The sequence below is a fragment of the Mesoplodon densirostris genome, chromosome 18 (assembly GCF_025265405.1).
Source record: "Mesoplodon densirostris isolate mMesDen1 chromosome 18, mMesDen1 primary haplotype, whole genome shotgun sequence".
NCBI lineage: Eukaryota > Metazoa > Chordata > Mammalia > Artiodactyla > Ziphiidae > Mesoplodon > Mesoplodon densirostris.
Window position 1 is genome coordinate 47,748,273 of NC_082678.1, and position 23,014 is coordinate 47,771,286.

The 23,014-nt window shown below is 37.8% G+C and overlaps 1 protein-coding gene and 1 non-coding gene across 3 annotated transcripts in view; one reads left to right on the forward strand and one right to left on the reverse strand.

Moving 5' to 3' along the window:
• SMG6 (SMG6 nonsense mediated mRNA decay factor) overlaps positions 1–23,014 on the forward strand; it is a 232,781-nt gene that overhangs the window by 169,339 nt on the left and 40,428 nt on the right. The window lies entirely within an intron of this gene.
• LOC132479422 (U6 spliceosomal RNA) lies at positions 6,421–6,529 on the reverse strand. The gene has a single exon (XR_009530538.1). It is a non-coding gene; the product is annotated as a U6 spliceosomal RNA (small nuclear RNA).

Genomic DNA, 23,014 nt, shown 5'->3' on the forward strand with positions numbered 1-23,014 from the left:
GAAGAGTAGCCTCTGCTCACCACAATAAAGACCCAATGCAGGGCCTCCCTGGTGGCGCAAGTGGTTGAGAGTCCGCCTGCCGATGCAGGGGATACGGGTTCGTGCCCCGGTCTGGGAGGATCCCATATGCCGCGGAGCGGCTGGGCCCGTGAGCCATGGCCGCTGAGCCTGCGCGTCCGGAGCCTGCGCGTCCGGAGCCTGTGCTCCGCAACAGGGGAGGCCACAACAGTGAGAGGCCCGCATACCGCAAAAAAAAAAAAAAAAAAAGACCCAATGCAGCCATTAATTAATTAATTAATTTAAAAAATTTCTGAGAGGGAATGTTAAAATCACCAAATATGATTGTGGATTTTCTGTTCTTCCCTTTAACTCTGTCAGTTTTTGTTTCCTGTATTTTGCAGGTCTCTTACTAGGCACATACACCGTTATGACTGTTATGTCTTCCTGATGAATTGACCATCTTATCATTGTGAAATGCCCCTCTTTCATCTCTGATAATACTTTGCCTTGAAATTAATTTTTTTCTGATATTAATATAGCCACTCCAGTCTTCTTTTAATCATTTTTTAAAAAGTATTTGTTTATTTGGTTGCACCAGGTCTTAGTTGCAGAAAGCAGCCTCCTTAGTTCAGGCTCGCAGGCTCCTTAGTTGTGGCTTGCAAACTCTTAGTTGCAGCATGCATGTGAGATCTAGTTCCCTGACAAGGGATCAGACCCAGGCCCCCTGCATTGGGAGTGCAGAGTCTTATCCACTACACCACCAGGAAAGTCCCTCCAGTCTTCTTTTGTTTATTATTTGCATGGTGTATCTTTTCCCATCCATTTGCTTTTAACTAGTCTGTATCTTTATATATAAAATGTGTCTCTTATTGACAGCATGTAGCTGGGTCTTACTTTTCAATCCATACTGACAATCTCCTCCTTTCAAGTGAAGTATTTAGTTTATTAACAGTTAATGTAATTATCCCTGTGGTTGGATTTGGGTTTACAATTTTGTTAGTTGTTTTCTGTTTTGTCCCTTCTGATTTTTTGTTCCTTCTTTTTTTCTTTTCCTCCGTTTTGTATCTTCCTTTTGCACCTACTTTCCTGACTTCTTTTAGATTATATGATTTTTCTTTTAGAATTCCATTTTAAATTATTTATTGGCATTTTAGCTATTTTTTTGCAGTTTTTTAGTGGTGGCTCTGTAGATTATAGTATATTTAATACATCCTTAACTTTTCAGACTACTTAGAGTTGCTATTGTACCACTTCACATAAAATGTAGAAATCTTGCAACCATACAGTTCCAGTTATCCATTGCTCTTTTATTATTATAGTTGTTATATGGTATATACCGTATACATTATAAACTCCACATGACAGTGTTATGGGGTTGGGTTGTTTTTGGTCTTTGGATTTTTACTTCAAAGGCATGCAAATTTTATTTCTACTAACTTAATATTAGCAAACATTTGAAATAATGCTAAATCCTAGGTGTTGTTTGTGTATCTGTGGTAAAATATATGTAACATTGGGAATTCTGTGGTGGTCCAGTGGTTGGGACTCCATGCTTTCACTGCTGGGGGCCTGGGTTCAGTCCCTGGTCAGGGAACTAAGATCCTGCAAGCTGCTGGATATATATAATAGGTAGATAGATAGATAGATAGATAGATAATAAAATTTACCATTTAATCTATTTTTTCTTTTGTTGAATGTGCTTTTGGTGTCATATGCAGGAAATCATTACAAAATCCAGTGTCATAAAGATTTTCTCCTGTTTTATTCTAAGAGTTTTATAGTTTAAGAGTTTATAGTTTTATAGCTCATAAGTTTAGATCTTTGACCCATTTTGAGTTGATTTTTATGTATGGTGTTAGATAAGGAACCAGCCTCATTCACTGGAATGGGGATATCCATTTTGTAAAATGTTATAATTTTGCATTAAACAAATCTATATATCTTTTTTAATTTAAAAGGGTAGAAAAATTGTTGTTTGTATTTACCCAGGTATTTACCATTTCTTTGTGAAGAGCCAAGTATACAAGTGGTATTGTTTTCCTCTGGCTTGAAGAGCTTTTGGCTTTTCTTGTAAGGCATATCTGCTAAAATTCCTTTAGTATTCTTTTATCAGAAAATGTCTTTATTTCACTTCCTTCTTTAAAGATCTTTTCACTGGATATAGAAAATTTTCAGTACTTTAAATATGTTCATCCATTGTCTTATGGCCTGTATAGTTTCTGATAAGACATCAGTCAGCCCTTGTTCAAACTGTTGTTCTGTATATGTGATGGATCATTTTTCTCTGGCTGCTTTCTATATTTTCTCTATATCTGGTATTCAGTAGTTTGACTATGATATTCTAGGCATGATTTTCTTTTTATTTAGCCTGTTTGGCGTTTGCTGTGCTCTTGAATCTACAGATTGTCTTTCACCAAATTTGGGGGCCTTTCAGACATTATTACTGAAGTTAATTTTTTCTGTTCCAGTTTCTTCTCCTTCTGGGATTCAATTACATGTATGTTAGGCCTATTGTCTCCCAAATCAGGGGCTTTATTAATTTATCTTTTTTTCCTCTTGTTTAGATTGGATGATTTCTATTCTGACTTCAGATTTACTCACTTCTTTGTCATCTCCATTTCCTTTTTTTTTTTTTTTTTTTTGAAACCTTTTTTTGGCTGCATTGGGTCTTCATTGCTGCGCACAGGCTTTCTCTAGTTGTGGCGAGCGGGGGCTACTCTTTGTTGTGGTGCACGGGCTTCTTATTTTGGTGGCTTCTCTTGTTGCGGAGCACAGGCTCTAGGTGTGTGGGCTTCAGTAGTTGTGGCTCCCAGGCTCTAGAGCGCAGGCTCCTTAGCTGTGGCGCACGGGCTTAGTTGCTTTGCGGCATATGGGATCTTCCTGGACCAAGGCTCAAAACCATGTCCCCTGCAATGGCAGGAGAATTCTTAACCACTGCACCACCAGGGAAGTCCCTCCATTTCCTTTTTTTTTTTTTTTTTTTTTTTAAGAAGATGTTGGGGTAGGAGTTTATTAATTTATTTATTTTTGCTGTGTTGGGTCTTCGTTTCTGTGTGCGGGCTTTCTCTAGTTGTGGCAAGTGGGGGCCACTCTTCATCGCGGTGCGTGGGCCTCTCACCGTCGTGGCCTCTCTTGTTGCGGAGCACAGACTCCAGACGCGCAGGCTCAGCAGTTGTGGCTCACGGGCCTAGTTGTTCCAGGGCATGCGGGATCCTCCCAGACCAGGGCCTGAACCCGTGTCCCCTGCATCGGCAGGCAGACTCTGAACCACTGCGCCACCAGGGAAGCCCCTTCCTCCATTTCCTTTTAAGCACATCCGATGACTTTCTTACTTCAGATATTAGATTATTGGGTTTGTTTTGTTTTGCTTTTGTTTTGTTTTTGTTTTTTCAGTCCTAGACTTTACATTTGGTTCTTTTTCATAGTTTCTGTTTCTCTGCTGAGATTTCCTATCTTTTCATTTATTTCAGTCATTTTCCTTTTTCTCACTGTAACTTTTTCCATATTAGTAACTTTTTCCATAGTTATAGTAACTTTTTCCATAATCATTATAGTAACTTTTTCCATAATATATAGTAACTTTTTCCATAATCATGATGGTAACTTTTTCTATAATCTTGCTGTTAATTCTAACATTTGTGTCATTTCAGAGGTGATCTCCATTTACTGTCTTTTCTCTTAAGAATAGGTCCCATTAAATACTGTATGACATCACTTATATGTGAAAGCTAAAAAATACAGCAGGATTTCTCTGGCAGTCCAGTGGTTGAGACTCTGTGCTTCCACTGCAGGGGGCACAGGTTTGATCCCAGGTTGGGGAACTAAGATCCCGCATGCAGTGTGGCATGGCCAAAAACAAAAACAAACAAACAAAACTAGTGAATATAGCAAAAAAGCAGCAGACTCACAGATACAGAGAACAGACAAATTGTTACCAGTGGGGAGAGGGAAGGGGGGCGATATAGGGGTAGGAGATTAGGAGGTACAAACTATTAGGTATAAAGTAAGCTACAAGGATATATTGTACAACAAGGGGAATATAGCCAGTATTTTATAATAATTATAAAGTGGAGTACAACCATTAAAAATTGAGAATCCCTATATTGTATACCTATAAGTTATACATCAACTATACTTCAATAAAAAATTTTTTTAAAAAAGAGTAGTTCACATTTTCCTGGTTTTTTTTTTTTTTTTCCTTTTTTTTTTTTTTTTTTTTTCTTTTTGCGGTATGCAGGCCTCTCACTGTTGTGGTCTCTCCCGTTGCGGAGCACAGGCTCCGGACGCGCAGGCCCAGCGGCCATGGCCCACGGGCCCAGCCGCTCCGCGGCATATGGGATCCTCCCAGACCGGGGCACGAACCCGTATCCCCTGCATCGGCAGGCGGACTCTCAACCACTGCGCCACCAGGGAGGCCCATCCTGGTTTTTTGTATATTGAGTAATTTGGGGTTTTATCCTGGAATTGTAAATGTCATGTGGATTTTGTTTTATTCCTGCAGAGAGGGTTGATGCTTTAGCGTATCAGGCTTTTCAGTTGGTTGGACTCAAACTGCAGTAGGTCAAACATCCATTCCGTTTGTCTGGGTTTTGTTTGTTTGGTTTTTTTTTTACATTTAATCTACACATGCATGATTCAGAAGTCAGCCATGAATTTGAGTATTGTGTATACACAGAATATGGGGCTTCCTCTCTCTGGCTACCCCCTTTATGGGATTTCTTCCCTTGCTTTTTAGCAGCTGTGATTGTCTTGAATTTTGTCCTTTGTTTCTTCAGGCTATTAAAGACTGGATTTTTCAGCAGAGTTTTAGCTGCGCTGTATGGTACCACCAACTGTCCCAGCTCCTTCTTCTGAGTGTCAGTATCCGTCACAGATCTGCCTAGTTTGGTTCATTCTCTAGTGCCTTTGGGTATTTGTTTTTATAATTTTACCCTGAGTTTATCATTGTTATTCACAGGAAATTTAATCCAATAGGAACTTACTTAGTCATATGGGAAGCAGAACTCCTGCACCAGCTAATTTAGAAATTTGTACATGTGTATATTAGTGCTATTTCTACCACCAGAGTTTTGGGACCTCTGCTTTCTGGAATCCATGAATCAATCTTTTGAATATCCTTAAAGGTGACAAATCTTCAGACTTTAAGTCTCACTTTGGTTTTTTTAAGTTAATTTTTATTGGCGTATCGTTGATTTACAGTGTTGTGTTTGTTTTTTTGTTTTTTTGTTTTTTAATTTAAATAGCCAGAATAACACTTCGAGTCAAGAATAGTAAACATTTTTTCCAGTGAACAATAAATACAGTGAGCAAGTTGAGTTATTCCTTTTTAAGGTCAAAAATAACATGGGTCTTTGAAATAAGGAGAATTACCACTAAAATTAATAAACTGATTTTGAAAATGTTTAAAAGAGGAATTCTCAGGTACTTTTGAGCATTGACATTTTTATGCCTTCTTAAGGAGTTGCCTTCTCATATCCTTTGCCTGTTTTTTATTGGAATATTTTTCACTTACTATTTTTTTTTTGAAAAGGCCTTCCTAACAAGGGTTGGAACCCTTTTCAATCATTTATATTCAAAGTATTTTATACAATTTGTCACTTACCTTCCATTATTTATGGGATCTTTCTCAAATGTAAATGATTTAAAATTTTGTTTAGCCAAATCTTCCATTTTCCCTTTATGAAATTTGTTTTTATGTTTTAAAAAGTCTTCCTAACCTCAAACCAAATGAATAATCATATTTTCTTCTCACTGTTTTACTTTTTGAAAAATTATTATTAAAACTTTTATCTGAATTTATTTTGCTGAATGATGTGAGATAGAGATCTAACTTAATTTTTTCAAAATAGTTTATAAAATAGCATCATTTATTGAATAATTTATTCTGTTTCTACTTAACTAAAAGTTAAGCTTCATCATACACTAGATATATGTATACACTATACTAGAATCTATATGTATAGATAGGTATAGATGCATCCTAGCATGTATTTCTAGGATTTTTTTTTGTTTTATGTTTGTCTATTCTTGAAACATAACTTTGTCATTTTAGTTACTCTAGCTTTGTAATGTGTTTTAATACTAGTGATGTGAGTTTACACACATTCCTTTTTATATTTTATTGCAATATACCTTTAGCTTTTTCTACCTAGTTATGCTTTATGCAAACTTCAGAATAATTTAAAATCCCAATCCACCCCCCAAAAAAAATCCTTATGGTATTTTTTTATTGAGATATAATTAACATACAACATATTAGTTTTAGGTATACAGTATAATGATTAGATATATGTATATATTGTGAAATGATCACAACAATAAGTCTAGATAATATCCATTACCACACACAGTTACAAATTTCTTTTTCTTGCGATGAGAACTTTTGAGATTTACTCTCTTAGCAACTTTCAAATATACAGTAAAAATATGGAACATATCACAAATTTGCACATCATCCTTGAGCAGGGGTCATGATAATCTTCTCTCCATTGTTCCAGTTTTCACTATATGTGCTGCCAAAAATGAGCACTCCTCATGGTATTTTGATTGGAATTGCATTCACTTTAAAAATATCTTTGGGGGCTTCGCTGGTGGTCCAGTGGGTAAGACTCTGGGCTCCCAGTGCAGGGGGCCTGGGTTCAATCCCTGGTCAGGGAACTAGATCCTGCATGCATGCCACAACTAAGAGTTCACATGCCTCAATTAGTCTGCATACTGCAACTAAAGAAGTCCTCATGCCACAACTAAGAGGCCACATGTCACAACTAAAAAAAGATCCCATGTGCTGCAACAAAGATCCCACATGTCACAACTAAAAACCAATGCAGGGACTTCCCTAGTGGCGCAGTGGTTAAGAATCTGCCTGCCAATGCAAGGGACATGGGTTTGAGCCCTGGTCTGGGAAGATCCCACATACCATGGAGCAACTAAGCCCGTGCACCACGACTACTGAGCCTGCGCTCTAGAGCCCACAAGCCACAGTTACTGAGCCCACGTGCCACAACTACTGAAGCCCGCGCACCTAGAGCCCGTGCTGTGCAACAAGAGAAACCACCGCAATGAGAAGTCCATGCGCTGCAGCAAAGAGTGGCCCCTGCTCACTGCAACTAGAGAAAGCCTGCGTGCAGCAACAAAGACCCAATGCAGCCAAAAATAAAATAAAATAAAATAAATAAATTTATTTTTTAAAAAGCCAGCACAGCCTAAATAAATAAATAATAAATACATAAATACATAAAAATTTTTAAAATAAAAATATCTTTGAAGAAAATTTTACATTGTTATAAGTTTTCTTATTAGGTCAAAGTATTCTCTGGATATCAGTTCTTTTATGTCTCCACGTTTTTTCATTGATTTTCTTGCTATAATGAATGGAATTTTTTCCATTCCACCTTCTGCGTAGTACTTGGGAAAAGCTAACATTTATATTCAGCTATCACATCAAATTCTTTTATTGATTCTGTTTTTAGCCGATCACTTATTTCTTTCATTAATTTATGTGATGTGTTTTTTTCTTTCTTTATATTTTTTATTGAAGTATAGTATAGTTGAATTACAGTGTTGTGTTAATTACTGCTATATAGAACAGTGACTGAGTTACACATATGTATACATTCTTCTTCATATTCTTTTCCATTATGGTTTATATATAGTTCTGTGTGCTATACAGTAGAACCTTTTTGTTTATCTATTCTATATACACCAGTTTGCATTTGCTAATCCCAAACTACCACTCGTACCCTCTCCTACCTCCCTCCCCCTTGGCAACCACCAGTCTATTCTCTGTGTCCCTGATTCTGTTTCTATTTTACATATAGGTTCATTTGTCTCATATTTGAGATTCCACATATAAGTGATATCAAATGGTACTTGTGTTTCTCTTTCTGACTTGCTTAACTTAGTATGATAATCTGTAGTTGCATCCATGTTGCTGCAAATGGCATTATTTCATCCTTTTTTATGGCTGAGTAGTATTCCATTGTATATATGTACCCATCTTCCTTATTTATTTACTTATTTTTAATAGATCTTTATTGGAGTACAATTACTTCACAATACTGTGTTAGTTTCTGTTGCACAACAAAGCAAATCAGCCATATGCATGCACATGTCCCCACATCCCCTCCATGAGCCTCCCTCCCATCCTCCCTATCCCACCCCTCTAGGTCATCACAAAGCACCGAGCCAATCTCCCTGTGCTATGCTGCTGCTTCCCACCAGCCAACCATTTTACATTCACTAGTGTATGTATGTTGATGCTACTCTCACTTCACCCCAGCTTTGAGAGTCCATTCTCTACGTCTGTCTCTTTATTCCTGCCCTGCAACTAAGTTCATCAGTACCATTTCTTTTTTTTGTTGTTAGATTCCATATATATGTGTTAGCATACGGTATTTGTTTTTCTCTCTCTTACTTACTTCACTCTGTATGACAGACTCTAAGTCCATCCACCTCACTACAGATAACTCAGTTTTGTTTCCTTTTATGGCTGAGTAATGTTCCACTGTATATATGTACCACATCTTCTTTATCCATTCATCTGTTGATGGACATTTAGGTTGGTTCCATGTCCTGGCACTGTAAATAGTGCTGCAATGAACATTGTGGTAAAAGAGTGAAATTAGAACACTACCTAACACCATACACAAAAATAAACTCCAAATGGATTAAAGACTTAAATGTAAGACCAGACACTATAAAACATTTAGAGGAAAACATAGGAAAAACACTCTTTGACATAAAGCACAGCAAAATCTTTTTTGACTCACCTCCCAGAGTAATAGAAATAAAAACAAAAATAAACAAGTGGGACTTAATTAAACTTAAAAGCTTTTGCACAGCAAAGGAAACCATAAACAAGACAAAAAGACAACCCTCAGAATGGGAGAAAATATTTGCAAATGAAACAACAGACAAAGGGTTAATCTCGGGGCTTCCCTGGTGGCGCAGTGGTTGAGAGTCCACCTGCCGATGCAGGGGACACAGATTCGTGCCTTGGTCCGGAAAGATCCCACATGCCGCGGTGCGGCTGGGCCCGTGAGCCCTGGCTGCTGAGCCTGCGCGTCCGGAGCCTTTGCCCCACAACAGGAGAGGCCACAAAAGTGTGAGGCCCGTGTACCGCAAAAAAAAAAAAAAAAAAAAAAAGGGGTTAATCTCCAAAATATACACACAGCTCATGGAGCTCAATATCAAAAAAAACAGTCCAGTTAAAAAATGGGCAGGAGACCTAAATAGATCTAAGTAGACATTTTTTCTATGATGAAATAGACATTTCATCATTCACATGGCCAAGAGGCATGTGAAAAGATGCTCAACATCACTAATTATTAGAGAAATGCAAATCAAAACTACAATGAGGGCTTCCCTGGTGGCGCAGTGGTTGAGAGTCCGCCTGCCGATGCAGAGGACACGGGTTCGTACCCCGGTTGGGGAAGATCCCACATGCCGCGGAGCGGCTGGGCCCAGGAGCCATGGCCGCTGAGCCTTCGCATCCAGACCCTGTGCTCCGCAACGGGAGAGGCCACAGCAGTGAGAGGCCCGCGTACCACAAAAAAAAAAAAAAACTACAATGGGGTATCACCTCACGCTGGTCAGAATGGTCATTATCAAAAAAGCTAGAAACAATAAGTGCTAGAAAGGGTATGGTGAAAAGGGAACCTTCCTACACTGTTGGTGGGAATGTAAATTGATACAACCACTATGGAAAACAGTATGGAGTTTCCTTAAAAAACTAAAAGTAGAACTACCATATGACCCAGCAATCCCACTACTGGGCATATACCCTGAGAAAACCATAATTCAGAAAGAGACATGCACCACAATATTCACTGCAGCACTATTTACAATAGCCAGGACATGGAACCAACCTAATTTCATTCTTTTACATGTAGCTGTCCAGTTTTCCCAGCATCACTTATTGAAGAGGCTGTCTTTTCTCCATTATATGTTCTTGCCTCCTTTGTTGTAAATTAGGTGACCATATGTGTGTGGGTTTATCTCTGGGCTTTCTGTGCTGTACCACTGATCTATATTTCTGTTTTTGTGCCAGTACCATACTGTCTGATTACTGTAGCTTTGTGGTATAGTTTGAAGTCAGGGAGCCTGATTCCTCCAACTCCATTTTTCTTTCTCAAGTTTGCTTTGGCTATTCGGGGTCTTTTGTGTTTCCATACGAATTGTAAGATTTTTTTGTTCTAATTCTGTGAAGAATGCCATTGGTAGTTTGATAGGGATTGCATTGAATCTGTAGATTGCTTCAGGTAGTATAGTCATTTTCACAATGTTGATTCTTCCAATCCAAGAACATGGTATATTTCTCCATCTGTTTATATCATCTTTGATTACTTTCATCAGTGTTTTATAGTTTTCTGAGTACAAGTTTTTCACCTCCTTAGGCATGTTTATCCCTAGGTATTTTATTCTTTTTGTTGCAGTGGTAAATGGGATTGTTTCCTTAATTTCTCTTTCTGATTTTTCGTTGTTGATGTATAGGAATGCCAGAGATTTCTGTGCATTAATTTTATATCCTGCAACCTTACCAAATTCATTGATTAGTTCTTGTAGTTTTCTGGTGGCATCTTTAGGATTTTCTGTATATAGTATCATGTCATTGGCAAATAGTGACAGTTTTACTTCTTTTCCAATTTATATTCCTTTTATTACTTTTTCTTCTCTGATTGCTGTGGCTAGGACTTCCAAAACTATGTTAAATAAGAGTGGCAAGAGTGGACATCCTTGTCTTGTTCCTGATCTTGGTGGAAATGTTTTCAGTTTTTCACCATTGAGTGTGATGCTTGCTATGGGTTTGTCATATATGGCCTTTATTATGTTGAGGTAGGTTCCCTCTCTGCCCATTTTCTGGAGAGCTTTTATCATAAATTGGTGGTGAATTTTGTCAGAAGCTTTTTCTGCATCTATTGAGATGATCATATGGTTTTTATTCCTTAATTTGTTAATGTGGTGTATCACATTGATTGATTTGCATGTATTGAAGAATCCTTGAATCCCTGGGATAAATCAAACTTGATAATGGTATATGATCCTTTTTGTTTTAAAATAAATTTATTTATTTATTTTAAATTTATTTATTTTTGTCTTCGTTGGGTCTTTGTTGCTGTGTGCAGGCTTTCTCTAGTTGTGGAGAGCAGGGGCTACTCTTTGTTGTGGTGTGCGGGCTTCTCATTGCAGTCATTTCTCTTGTTGCAGAGCACAGGTTCTGGGTGTGCGGGCTTCAGTAGTTGTGGCATGTGGGCTCAGTAGTTGTGGCTTGCGGGCTCTAGAGCGCAGGCTCAGTAGCTATGGCACACAGGCTTAGTTGCTCCGCGGCATGTGGGGTCTTCCCAGACCAGGGCTCGAACATGTGTCCCCTGCATTGGCAGGCGGATTGTTAACCACTACGTCACCAGGGAAGTCCCTGTGTATGATCCTTTTAATGTGCTGTTGGATTCTGTTTGCTAGTATTTTTTTTTTTTTTTTTTTTAAATATTTCCTCCTGTCTTCAATTCTATGTACTCTGTTTGCTTAATCAATCCTTTATTTATTTACTTTTTTGCCGGTACGCGGGCCTCTCACTGTTGTGGCCTCTCCCGTTGCGGAGCACAGGCTCCGGATGCGCAGGCTCAGCATCCATGGCTCACGGGCCCAGCCGCTCCGCGGCATGTGGGATCTTCCCGGACCGGGGCACGAACCCGTGTCCCCTGCACTGGCAGGCGGACTCTCAACCACCGCGCCACCAGGGAAGCCCTGTTTGCTAGTATTTTGTTCATTATTTTTGCATCTATGTTCATCAGTGATATTGGTCTGTAATTTTCTTTTTTTGTGTTATCTTTTTCTGGGTTTGGTATCAGGATGATGGTGGCTTCATAGAATGAATTTGGGAGTGTTCCTCCCTCTGCAATTTTTTGGAATAGTTTGAGAAGGATCGGTGTTAGCTGTTCTCTAAATATTTCACAGAATTAGCCTGTGAAGCCATCTGGTCCTGGACTTCTGTTTGTGGAAGATTTTTAATTATGGTTTCAATTTCATTACTTGTGATAGGTCTGTTTATATTTTCTAATTCTTCCTGGTTCAGTCTTGGAAAATTGTACCTTTCCAAGAATTTGTCCATTTCTTCGTGGTTGTCCATTTTATTGGCATATAGTTGTTTGTAGTAGTCTCTTATAATCCTTTGTATTTCTGCAGTGTCAGTTGTGATTTCTCCTTTTTCACTTCTAATTTTATTTCTGTGCATCCTCTCCCTTTTGTTCTTGATGAGTCTGGCTAAGGGTTTATCAGTTTTGTTTATCTTCTCAAAGAACCAGCTTTTAGTTTTATTGATCTTTGCTATTGTTTTCTTCATTTCTATTTCATTTATTTTTGCTCTGATCTTTATGATTTCTTTCCTTCTACTGACTTTGGGTTTTCCATGTTCTTCTCTCTCTAGTTGTTTTAAGTGTAGGGTTTGATTGTTTATTTGAGATTTTTCTTGTTTCTTGAGGTGAGATTGAATTGCTATAAACTTCCCTCTTAGAACTGCTTTTGCTGCGTCCCATAGGTTTTGGGTCGTTGTGTTTTTATTGTCATTTGTTTCTATGTATTTTTTAATTTCTTCTTTGATTTCTTCAGTGATCTGTTGGCTATTTAGTAGTGCACTGTTTAGCCTCCATGTATTTGTGTTTCTTATAGTTTTTTTCACATCTTCTTTATATGTGATGTGTTAAATTAATGTTTTCTAAACTTGACTTGTCATTTTCTTACTGGGATGAACACTATTTGGGTTATATTTTAATGGTCTGCTACATTTGATTTGCTGTGATTTTACCTAGGATATTTACATCAATTTCCATAGTAGGCCTGGCCTCTCTTTTCTGTCTTTGCTGTTTTTTCTTTGGGTGTTGGAGTATTCGGGTGTACTGACTTCGTACAAAGAAATGGGAAGCAGCTTTTCTTTTTCTGTGACCTGGCAAGTGTATAGTGTGTATTACTTAAAGAGTCATTCTTGACTCTCTCTCTCATACTCTACCTTCAGCCTCTCAGCAGTTGTCCTTTCATTCTACCATTGTAATATGTACAGAATCCAGCCATTTAACCATTTCTAGTAGTACCACCCTTGTCCAAAATGTTACCTTCTCTTGCTTAAACTATTACTGTAGGCATGTTGTGATCTTTGCCCCCCTTCAGTGTAGTCTCAACACAGCAGCCAGTGTGATCTTTTAAGAGGTAAGTTGGATTAGTTAACACCACTGCCAAGCCCCTCCGGAGGATTCCTATCTCACTCATAAAAGATATCAAGCCCTTACCAAGGCTTACATCCTTTCTGACCTCATCTCCTACCACTGTCCTATTCACTTATTCTTCATTGGTCAAGCTGGCCTGCTCATTCTTTAATCACGCCAAACAACTCGTGCCTCTGGGCCTTTGCACTTCTGTTCTGCTGTTACCCCCCTGCATAGTTTACTTCCTAATGTCCTTCAGATTCCTGTCCATGAGGCAGCCTTATCAGAAAGTTCTTTACCAGTAATCTGTAGAAATGAACAGTCTACCCCAGGCACTCTCTGTCCCCTCACTGGACTTTATTTTTCTTCTTAACACTTAACATCACCTACCTGACAACTGGTTTTTGTTTTGTTTTTGCTTTGCCTATTTATTTTCCCCCACTAGAACGTAAAAAATGTGATCTTATTTACTGTATTACTCCCCAGTGTTTAGAACAGTGCCTGGAGAATGGATCCCCCCCCATACCATTAATAAATATTATTGGCTGAATAGGTAAATGAACTGAAGGAACTTACCTATAAAGGCATCTCAGCCTCTAGTAGTTTTGGAAAGAAAACCTTTGACACCTCCTGTTTCTGTTTCTTCCTTTGTTATGTGTTTTTTAAGATTTCTTAGTTCTTGCGTCACATTTTTAGGCAGGATTATTGAGATATAACATAAATACATATAATAAATAGTTCAACAATTTTAAGTGTTCAGTTGGATGAGTTTTGACAAAAGTATACAGTAGTGTAAATGTCACCACAATGAGGATATGGAACATTTTTATCACTTCTTTTGTCAATTTTGTTGACTGACATTATCCAGAAAATGATCCGTTTCTCTAAAATCTTCACATTTAAAAAAAATATTTTATTTATTTATTTATTTTGGGGGCTGTGTTGGCTCTTAGTTGCAGCACGCAGGATCGTTCATTGCAGTGTGTGACCTCTTTGTTGCAGTGTGTGGGGTGTGTGGGCTTAGTTGCCCCCAGCATGTGGGATCTTAGTTCCCCAACCAGGGATCGAACCCATGTTCCCTGCATTGGAAGGTGGATTCTTAACCACTGTACGACCAGGGAACTCCCTTCACATTTTTGATATCTCTTCACTAATTAAAAATTAAGGATTTGTTATAAATCCGCTTTCCATTTCTAATTTAATTTCTGTGTTCTTTGATTTTTTTCTTAAATTTGTTAGCAGTATGTTTCTTAGTTTTCAAAAACTAGCTCTTATATTTATTGTCTTCTAATTCATTAATTTTTATTTGTATCTTTATTTTCTTCCTCTTATTTTTCTTAGACTTGTTTTGTTCTCCTACTTCTGTTGGATCTTCTGTGTTCATTTGTTTCTTTATTAGTTTACTTAAAAGCTTTATGGCTTTGAATATGCAATTACTAATACTTTGGCCACATTCTAATTCATTGAGATGTGTACTGTTCTAATGACCATTTTCTAAATAGTCTTTAATTGTCATTTTGATTTTTTCTCTTTGATACTAAAGTTAATTGGGAGTTTTGTTTTTATAGTTGGATTTCTTAAACTTTTGTTACTAATTTCTACTTTGGGGTATTTTTTAAAATTTAATTTATTGAGGTAAAATTATATGAATTTATATAACATAAAAATTAACCATTTAAAGTGAAGAATTCAGTGGCATTTAGAACATTCGTAGTGTTGTGCAACCAACACCTCTATGCTCATGGCATTTTAATTCCACTTGTTTATCTCTGATTTTTAAAATAAAATACTTTAAGTTCTTTTTCTCTACTTATCAAGTAGAACAATTAAATAGGATAGAACTGTCTCTCATTTTAGTTAGGATTATGTTCAGCTGTAAGATGCAGAAAATCCCAAAATAACAGTAACTTAAATAAGATAGAAATAGATTTCCCTCTCAAAACCAGAGGTTTTCTGGTTTGGGACTCCATGGTGTCATGGACCAAGTTTCTTTCTATTTTGTTGCTCTGCTATACACGGTTTTCATTTCCAAGGACCCTTCATAGTCTAAGATGGCTATTGGAATGCCAGCCACCTCATCTGTGTGCAAACCTGTGCGAAGTAGAAACAGTTAAAGAAGGAATGCAGTTAAAAAGAAAAAAATGTCTTTTTCTTTAAGGGCCTTTCCTGGGAGTTCATGCACATTACTGCCTACATTCTGTTGGCCAGAACTGAGTCACGTGGCCAAACCTAGCTGCAGTGTAGACTGGGAAATATTTTTATTCTAGGTAGACCACATGCACAGCTAAAAATCAAGAGTTTTATTACAGAGGAAGAGAAGGAGAGCAGATAATGGGAAACAAGTAGCAGTTTCTGCCATGCACCCCCAGGTAGGACTTCCTGCTTCCTCCTTTTCTTACCACTTCTCCATTTCCTAGTTAGTATAGGTATCAGTGAGATTTTAGATAATAGTAGCTATTTATTGAAGGTTTACAATGTGCCAGGATTTAATCTTCCCAACAACTCTACCTGTGTAAGTACTGTCATTATCCCTGTTTTATAGATGAAGAAAAATGAGATGCAAAAAGGTTCAGGTTTTTAACTAAGGTCATACATCCAGTAATTCAAACACATGCTGTAGGTCCAGATTAACCACTATATACTCTCAACCCTATTATCATTAAATGTTTTTACAGTGTGTGTACATTGTGTATCGTTTCTCTGAAGAGTACTTTTTGACATTTGCACTGTTTCAGAATCCTATTAACATCACTTTTATAGAATTAAGTATCTTTTACTCTTTTTGCTTTATGCCATTTGTTTTTTAATACAATTTATCTACTATGTTCCTGGGTTTTGTTTGGTTAGTTTTTGTTGTGTTTGGTTTTTTTGTTTTTACCTTTTACTCTTGAAATTTTCAGACTACAAGAAAAGTAAAGAGAATAGTTTAATGAATCACCATGTAAATTAAGCAGTTGTCAACATTTTTCCAATATTTTTTCAATCGTTCTCTTTGTCCCCCTGCCAGATTTTTGTTCTTGGAGGTTTTAAATCAACTTCCATTCATTATAACTGAAAATACTCAGTAGATATGTCTAACTTGTAAGTCTTTCTAGCATAACATAACATTATTATACATAACAAAATTAATAATTTGTTAATATCATATAGTCTATTTTCAGATTCTTCAGATTATCTCCAAAATGTCATTTCACAATGGGTTTGTCAGAATTAAAATCTAGGCAAGCTTCATACTTTGTGTTTGGTTGATATGTCTCTTAAGGGTCTTTTAATGCATAACAGTTCTCCCACCTTCCTTTTTTAATTTTTATTTATTTTTTTAACATCTTTATTGAGGTATAATTGCTTTACATTGTTGTGTTAGCTGCTGCTGTATAACAAAGTGAATCAGCTATATGTATACATATATCCCCATATCCCTTCCCTCTTGCATCTCCCTCCCACCCTCCCTATCCCACCCCTCTAGGTGGTCACAAAGCACCGAGCTGATCTTCCTGTGCTATGTGGCTGCTTCCCACTAGATATCTATTTTATGTTTGATAGTGTCCATGCCACTCTCTCACTTCATCTCAGCTTACCCTCCCCCACCACCCGTTGTGTCTTCAAGTCCATTCTCTACGTCTGTGTTTTTATTCCTGTCCTGCCCCTAGGTTCTTCAGAACCTTTTTTTTTTTTTTAGATTCCATATATGTATGTTAGCATATGGTATTTATTTTTCTCTCTCTGACTTACTTCACTCTGTATGACAGACTCTAGGTCCATCCACCTCACTACAAATAACTCAGTTTTGTTTCTTTTTATGGCTGAGTAATACTCCATTGTATATATGTGCCACATCTTCTTTATCCATTCATCTGTCAATGGACCCTTAGGTTGCTTCCATGTCCTGGCTATTGTAAATAGAGCTGCAATGAACATTGGGGTACATGACTCTTTCGGAATTATGGTTTTCTCAGGATATGTGCCCAGTAGTGGGATTGCTGGATCATATGGTAGTTCTATTTTTAGTTTTTTAAGAAACCTCCATACTGTGCTCCATAGTGGCTGTATCAATTTACATTCCCACCAACAGTGCAAGAGGGTTCCGTTTTCTCTACACCATCTCCAGCACTTATTATTTGTAGATTTTTTGATGATGGCCATTCTGACTGGTGTGCACCTCTCTTTTTTTTTTTTAATGCCTTTTATTTGTTGAAGATGTTCTTGATTTTTTTTTAAATGGTGGTCTCAATTTTTTTTCTAATATCTTGTTATACTGGGATACATATTTAAGTAGTATTTTTTCTGAAAGAAAAATGTTTATTATGTTTCTAAGTCTTAGTTTATCTGAAAATGTCTGTCTTTTGCCCTTCTACATGAATGGGGCAGTTTGGGGGCACAGAAGTCTGAGGCCAGTCAGATTTGTGTGGGGTTTTTGTTGTTTGTTTGTTTGTTTTAATGCTTACAGGATTTTTTTTCTCATTGTCCTTGGAAATTAAAGACTGAACCAGGGTATATCTGGGTCAAGGATGGCAAATGTCTGATAAATATACTTTCATTCTGTGCCAAAGACAGGCATTACTAATTGATCACAGCACTCTTTCCCACTGAATACAAATGAAGTTTCAGATTCATTTAAAAAAAAAATAAAACAAAGCCCCCAAAACCCACTTTTTTTGCCAACTCTAATGAAGGCGTTGGTCTGCTGTTATTAAGTTTCTTAGCTTGTCCTTTGAATATTCAGGCTTTTTATTCACTCAGGAAAGTCTACTTTTCCTTCCCCCCCCATGTCCTTTCTCATTTTTTAAAATAATTGCCCTTCTCCTGTCAGTCTTGATCTTTCTGGAATAGCTTTTAAAGATTAGGGTTCTGTCTTCACGTTTTTACTCCCCCCACCATTATCTTCATCTCCATATTTTCTTTTGTATTGTAGAAGAGGCTCAACGAAGTCATTGGTTTCACTAATTTGGTTTTCTATTACTATATTTAACTGCTGCTTATAGCCTTACCTGTATTTTTTCCTGGTCATTTTCTAACATGACTGCCAAAATCTAGATTGAAATGCAGTATACTCTGTGTGTTTTTTTGTGTGTGTTTTTGTTTTTTACTTTTTTATTGAGGTTTAACCTTTATTAAGTAATATGCACTACTTTTAAGTTTGAGCTCAGTATATTTTTACATATGGTTATATGTATACGTATAGCTGATTCACTTTGTTATACAGCAGAAACTAACACAACATTGTAAAGCAATTATACTCCAATAAAGATGTTTAAAAAAATGTCATCTGTATTATTAATAAAAGATATTGTTGAATATGACTTATACCTATTTCCAAAATTGCATGATCTGAATTAAAGAAATAACCTGCAAAGAGAAAAAAAAAGACATGCTAACTGCCACCCAGATCAAGATACAGAATATTTCTCAGATCCCAGCAGGCTCCTTTCTGCCCCCTCTCATTAATACTCTCCGTTACACAGGTAACAGTTATTCTGATCTCATTCACTATCCATTAATTTTGCCTGTTTTTGAACTGTACATAAATGGAATCATATAGTACATACCCTTTGTTTGTTTGTTTGTTTGTTTTTAAAATATTTATTTATTTATTTGGGTGCACCAGGTCTTTGTTGTGGTATGCGGGACCCTTAGTTGCAGCGTGCAGAATCTTTAGTTGAGGCATGCAGGATCTAGTTCCCTGACAGGGATCAAACCTGGGCCCCCAGCTTTGGGAGCTTGGAGTCCTAGCCAGTGGACCACCAGGGAAGTCCCCCCCTGCTTTGTTTCTTTTGTTCAACACAATCTACGAGAGATTTATTCATGTTATTACATGTAAGAGTAGTTCATTCCTCATTATTGCTGTGTAGTATTTTGTTGTATAAGTACACCACAGTTTACTACTTCTACTATTGATGAAAGTTTGTTTCTTTTACCAGTCTTGGCTACTATGAATAAAGCAGCCATGGACATTTTTATGTATGTCTTTTGGTGGACATATGCTCTATTTCTCTTTGATATATACCTAGGAATGGGATTGTTAGGTCATAAGGTAGATGTATGTTTAACTTCAGTAGACAATGCCAAGCAGATTTCCAAGGTGGTTGTACCAATATACATGACCATCTGCAGTATATGAGAACTTCAGTTGTTCCACATCTTTCCTTTGCCAACTCTTGGTTTTGATTTTGGTTTTGGTTTTCATTTTAGCCATTCTGGTGGGTGTGCAGAAGGATCTCATTGTGATTTTGATTTTCATTTCCCTGGAGAATAATGATGTTGAGTACCTTTTCTTCTGCTTTTGGTCACTTGGTTATCCTCTTCTATGGAGTGCCTGTTCCTGACTTGTGCCCATTTTCCTTTTGATGGCTTGTCTTTTTCTTATTAATTTATAGAATAATTTTTAAAATATTCTTTATATATAAGTACTGTGTTGGATATACATTTATGTGTTAAAAATACCATCTCTGCCTTGGCTCATGTTTTCACTTTTTCTTTTTTTAATTTTATTTATCTATTTATTTATTTAGGCTGCATTGGGTCTTCATTGCTGCATACAGGCTTTCTCTAGTTGTGGTGAGCGGGGGCTACTCTTTGTTGCGGTGCACGGGCTTCTCACTGCGGTGCCTTCTCCTGTTGCGGAGCACAGGCTCTGGGGGCACAGGCTTCAGTAGTTGTGGCACGTGGCCTCAGTAGTTGTGGCGCACGGGCTTAGTTGCTCCACGGCATGTGGGATCCTCCCGGACCAGGGCCCAAACCCGTGTCCCCTGTATTGGCAGGCGGATTCCTAACCACTGCGCCACCAGGGAAGCCCCCATGTTTTCACTTTTAATGGTGTCTTTTGATAAACACATGTTCTTAATTTTAATGAAGTCAGATTTATCAGTTTTTTTCTTTAATGATTAGTGCTTTTTGTGCCCTATTTAAGAACTATTTTGCCTACAAGATCATGAAGATATTCTTCTGTTTTTTTCTTTTAGAAATTGTATTATTTTACCTTTCACATTTAGGTGTGTAGTCCATCTGGAATTAATTTTTGTTTTTGGCATGAGGTAGAGACAAGGTTAATTTTTTTCCATACAGATATCCCATAGATTGAGCACCATTTATTGAAAGATCAGTTTTCCCCACTGACCTGCAGTGGTGGCTTGTCATAAGTCAAGCGATTATATATGTTTGGGTGTATTTGTAGACTTTCTGTTCTGTTCCAATGATCTTATTTATCTGTCCTTGTGCCATTACTGTTGCGTATGAAATTGAAAGTTTCCAAAGTTTTCACAATGACTGTTCTAGAGGGATACTTATTCCTTAGATTCGTATCCTTCTTTTCAATTTAATACCTTTTCTCATGTTAGGTGATTTTTTTTTCCATCCTTTTTTTTAGGCAGTCTATACTTGTTCATATTGAGATCTCGGATGTCTGTTAAGATTTTCAGGTGCAGATAAAAGGAAAAGAGGAACATTTAATTTACACTGTGGGAGTTAAATACTCCTAGAGGAGTGTAGAAAGGAAACTAGAGCTAGAGATAGTCATGGCAAGGAGCTAAACCCTCCCTTTGCTGTAATAGACCAACTTAGTGTTCTCATTCTGGGGTTCTTGCCTCTTTAAGAAGCCAGACTCAGCTTTGTCTTCCTCCTGCCTCATGCGGCCACCCACACCAATTGTAAGCCAGCAGCTGCTAAGTTTCTTCTGATACCCTGGTGGGATTCAGTTGTGCCCTTCTAAGTGTGTCAGGACCCACCTTGGCTCTTGGCCTAGTTGCTCCAAGGAAAGGGCATCAGTGGGGTATGGCTGCTGAAGTCTCATCTATGAACCTATCAAGCAAGCAAAGGGTTGAACATCAGTTGTTCTTTTCTCATTCCAGTCCCATCTGTAGTTTGTCTTGTAGAAAATTCCTCATAGTTTCTGGTATGTGGTTGCCTAGTACTGATATATACTTTCTTTCTTTTTTTTTTTTTTTCAGTCATTTCAGTGGAAAACTGGAAGGGTAGACAAAATAACTAGACGCATGTACTTAAAGCCATTCTAATTACAAGTCAGTGCTAGTATGGAGGTTCCTTAAAAAACTAAAAACAGGGCTTCCCTGGTGGCGCAGTGGTTGAGAGTCCGCATGCCGATGCAGGGGACATGGGTTCGTGCCCTGGTCCGGGAAGATCCCACATGCCACGGAGCAGCTGGGCCCGTGAGCCATAGCCACTGAGCCTGCACGTCCAGAGCCTGTGCTCCGCAACGGGAGAGGCCACAACAGTGAGGGGCCTGCGTACTGCAAAAAAAAAAAAAAAAAAAAAAAAAAAAAAAAACGAAAAACAGAACTACTATATGACCCAGCATTCCCACTACTGGGCATATACCCTGAGAAAACCATAATTCAAAAAGAGACATGTACTCCAATGTTCATTGTAGCACTATTTACAATAGCTGGGACATGGAAACAACCTAAATGTCCATTGACAGATGAATGGATAAAGAAGATGTGGTACATATATATAATGGAATATTACTCAGCCATAAAAATAAATGAAATTGGGTCATTTATAGAGAGGTGGATGGACCTAGAGTCTGTCATGCAGAGTGAAGTAAGTCAGAAAGAGAAAAACAGATATCATATATTAACGCATATATGTGGAAATTTAGAAGAATGGTACAGATGAACCTATTTGCAGGGCAGGAATAGAGAGGCAAATGTAGAGAACAGACGTGTGGACACAGGGCAGGAAGGGGAGGGTGGGATGAATTGGGAGATTAGGTTTGACATAAATACACTACCATGTGTAAAATAGATAGCTGTTGGGAAGCTGCTATATAGCACAGGGAGCTCAGCTTGGTGCTCTGTGACACGGCCTGGTTGGGTAGGATGGGGAGTGGGAGGAGGTATAAGAGGGAGGGGATGTGTCTGTACATACGGCTGATTCACTTCACTGTGTGGTAGAAACTAACACAACATTGTAAAGCAATTACACTCCAATTTTTAAAAAAATAGTTTTTTTAAAATGAGTTTCTTTTCCTTTTTTTTTTTTTTTTTTTTTTTCCCGCACCGTGTGGCATGCGGGATCTTAGTTCCCTGACCAGGGATCAAACCCATACCCGCTGCTGTGGAAGCAAGGAGTCCAAACCACTGGACCGCCAGGGAATTCCCCCTTTAAATGAGTTTCTAGGCTTCCACATTGAATACTTTGAAAGTCTATTCATTTTATGAAGGTGAGCGTTGGTCTTTCTGTGTTGGATCTCAGCTCTGCAGCTTGGTATCTCCCCACCCCCTGAAGCCTGAATATGAGTAGAGCCATAGCCCAAAGGCCCAGGAAACTGCACTGCAGAAGATGAAGACAATGACAGATACCCAGAATGAGGTAGGAGAGATTGTTTTGAAACTCACGAGTTTCGGACGATCTGCTTGTATGCCTTTATTTAATAAAAATGCCTCATGGCTTTTCTTGCCAGTTGGACAAGAGAAACTGACCCTGGGATTCGGAATGACCCAGAATTTTGTGCTCTTGTGGAGCCAGAGCCCTTTCCCAAGCCAGCTTGTTGCAGACCCAGCTGGGGAGCAGGGACTGTTTCCTATATTCTTTGTAACTCTAGTGCTGCTTATAATTCTCAGGAATTGGTAAGTAAATAAGAGTACACATTTAGAAGTTTGGGGCTCTTTACGCATAGCTTTTTTTGTTTGTTTTTCCTTTTAATGTAGCTAAAGTATGTAGATTTTCTAAGTTTTATTTTTTATTCTCTTGTGGAAAAAACAGTAATTTACAATATTTTACATTGTAATTCAAATACAAGAACCTGGAATAGACCCCCCAGTAATATTTTTTGAAGAAAGCAGTAATAGGAAATTTAACTAGGA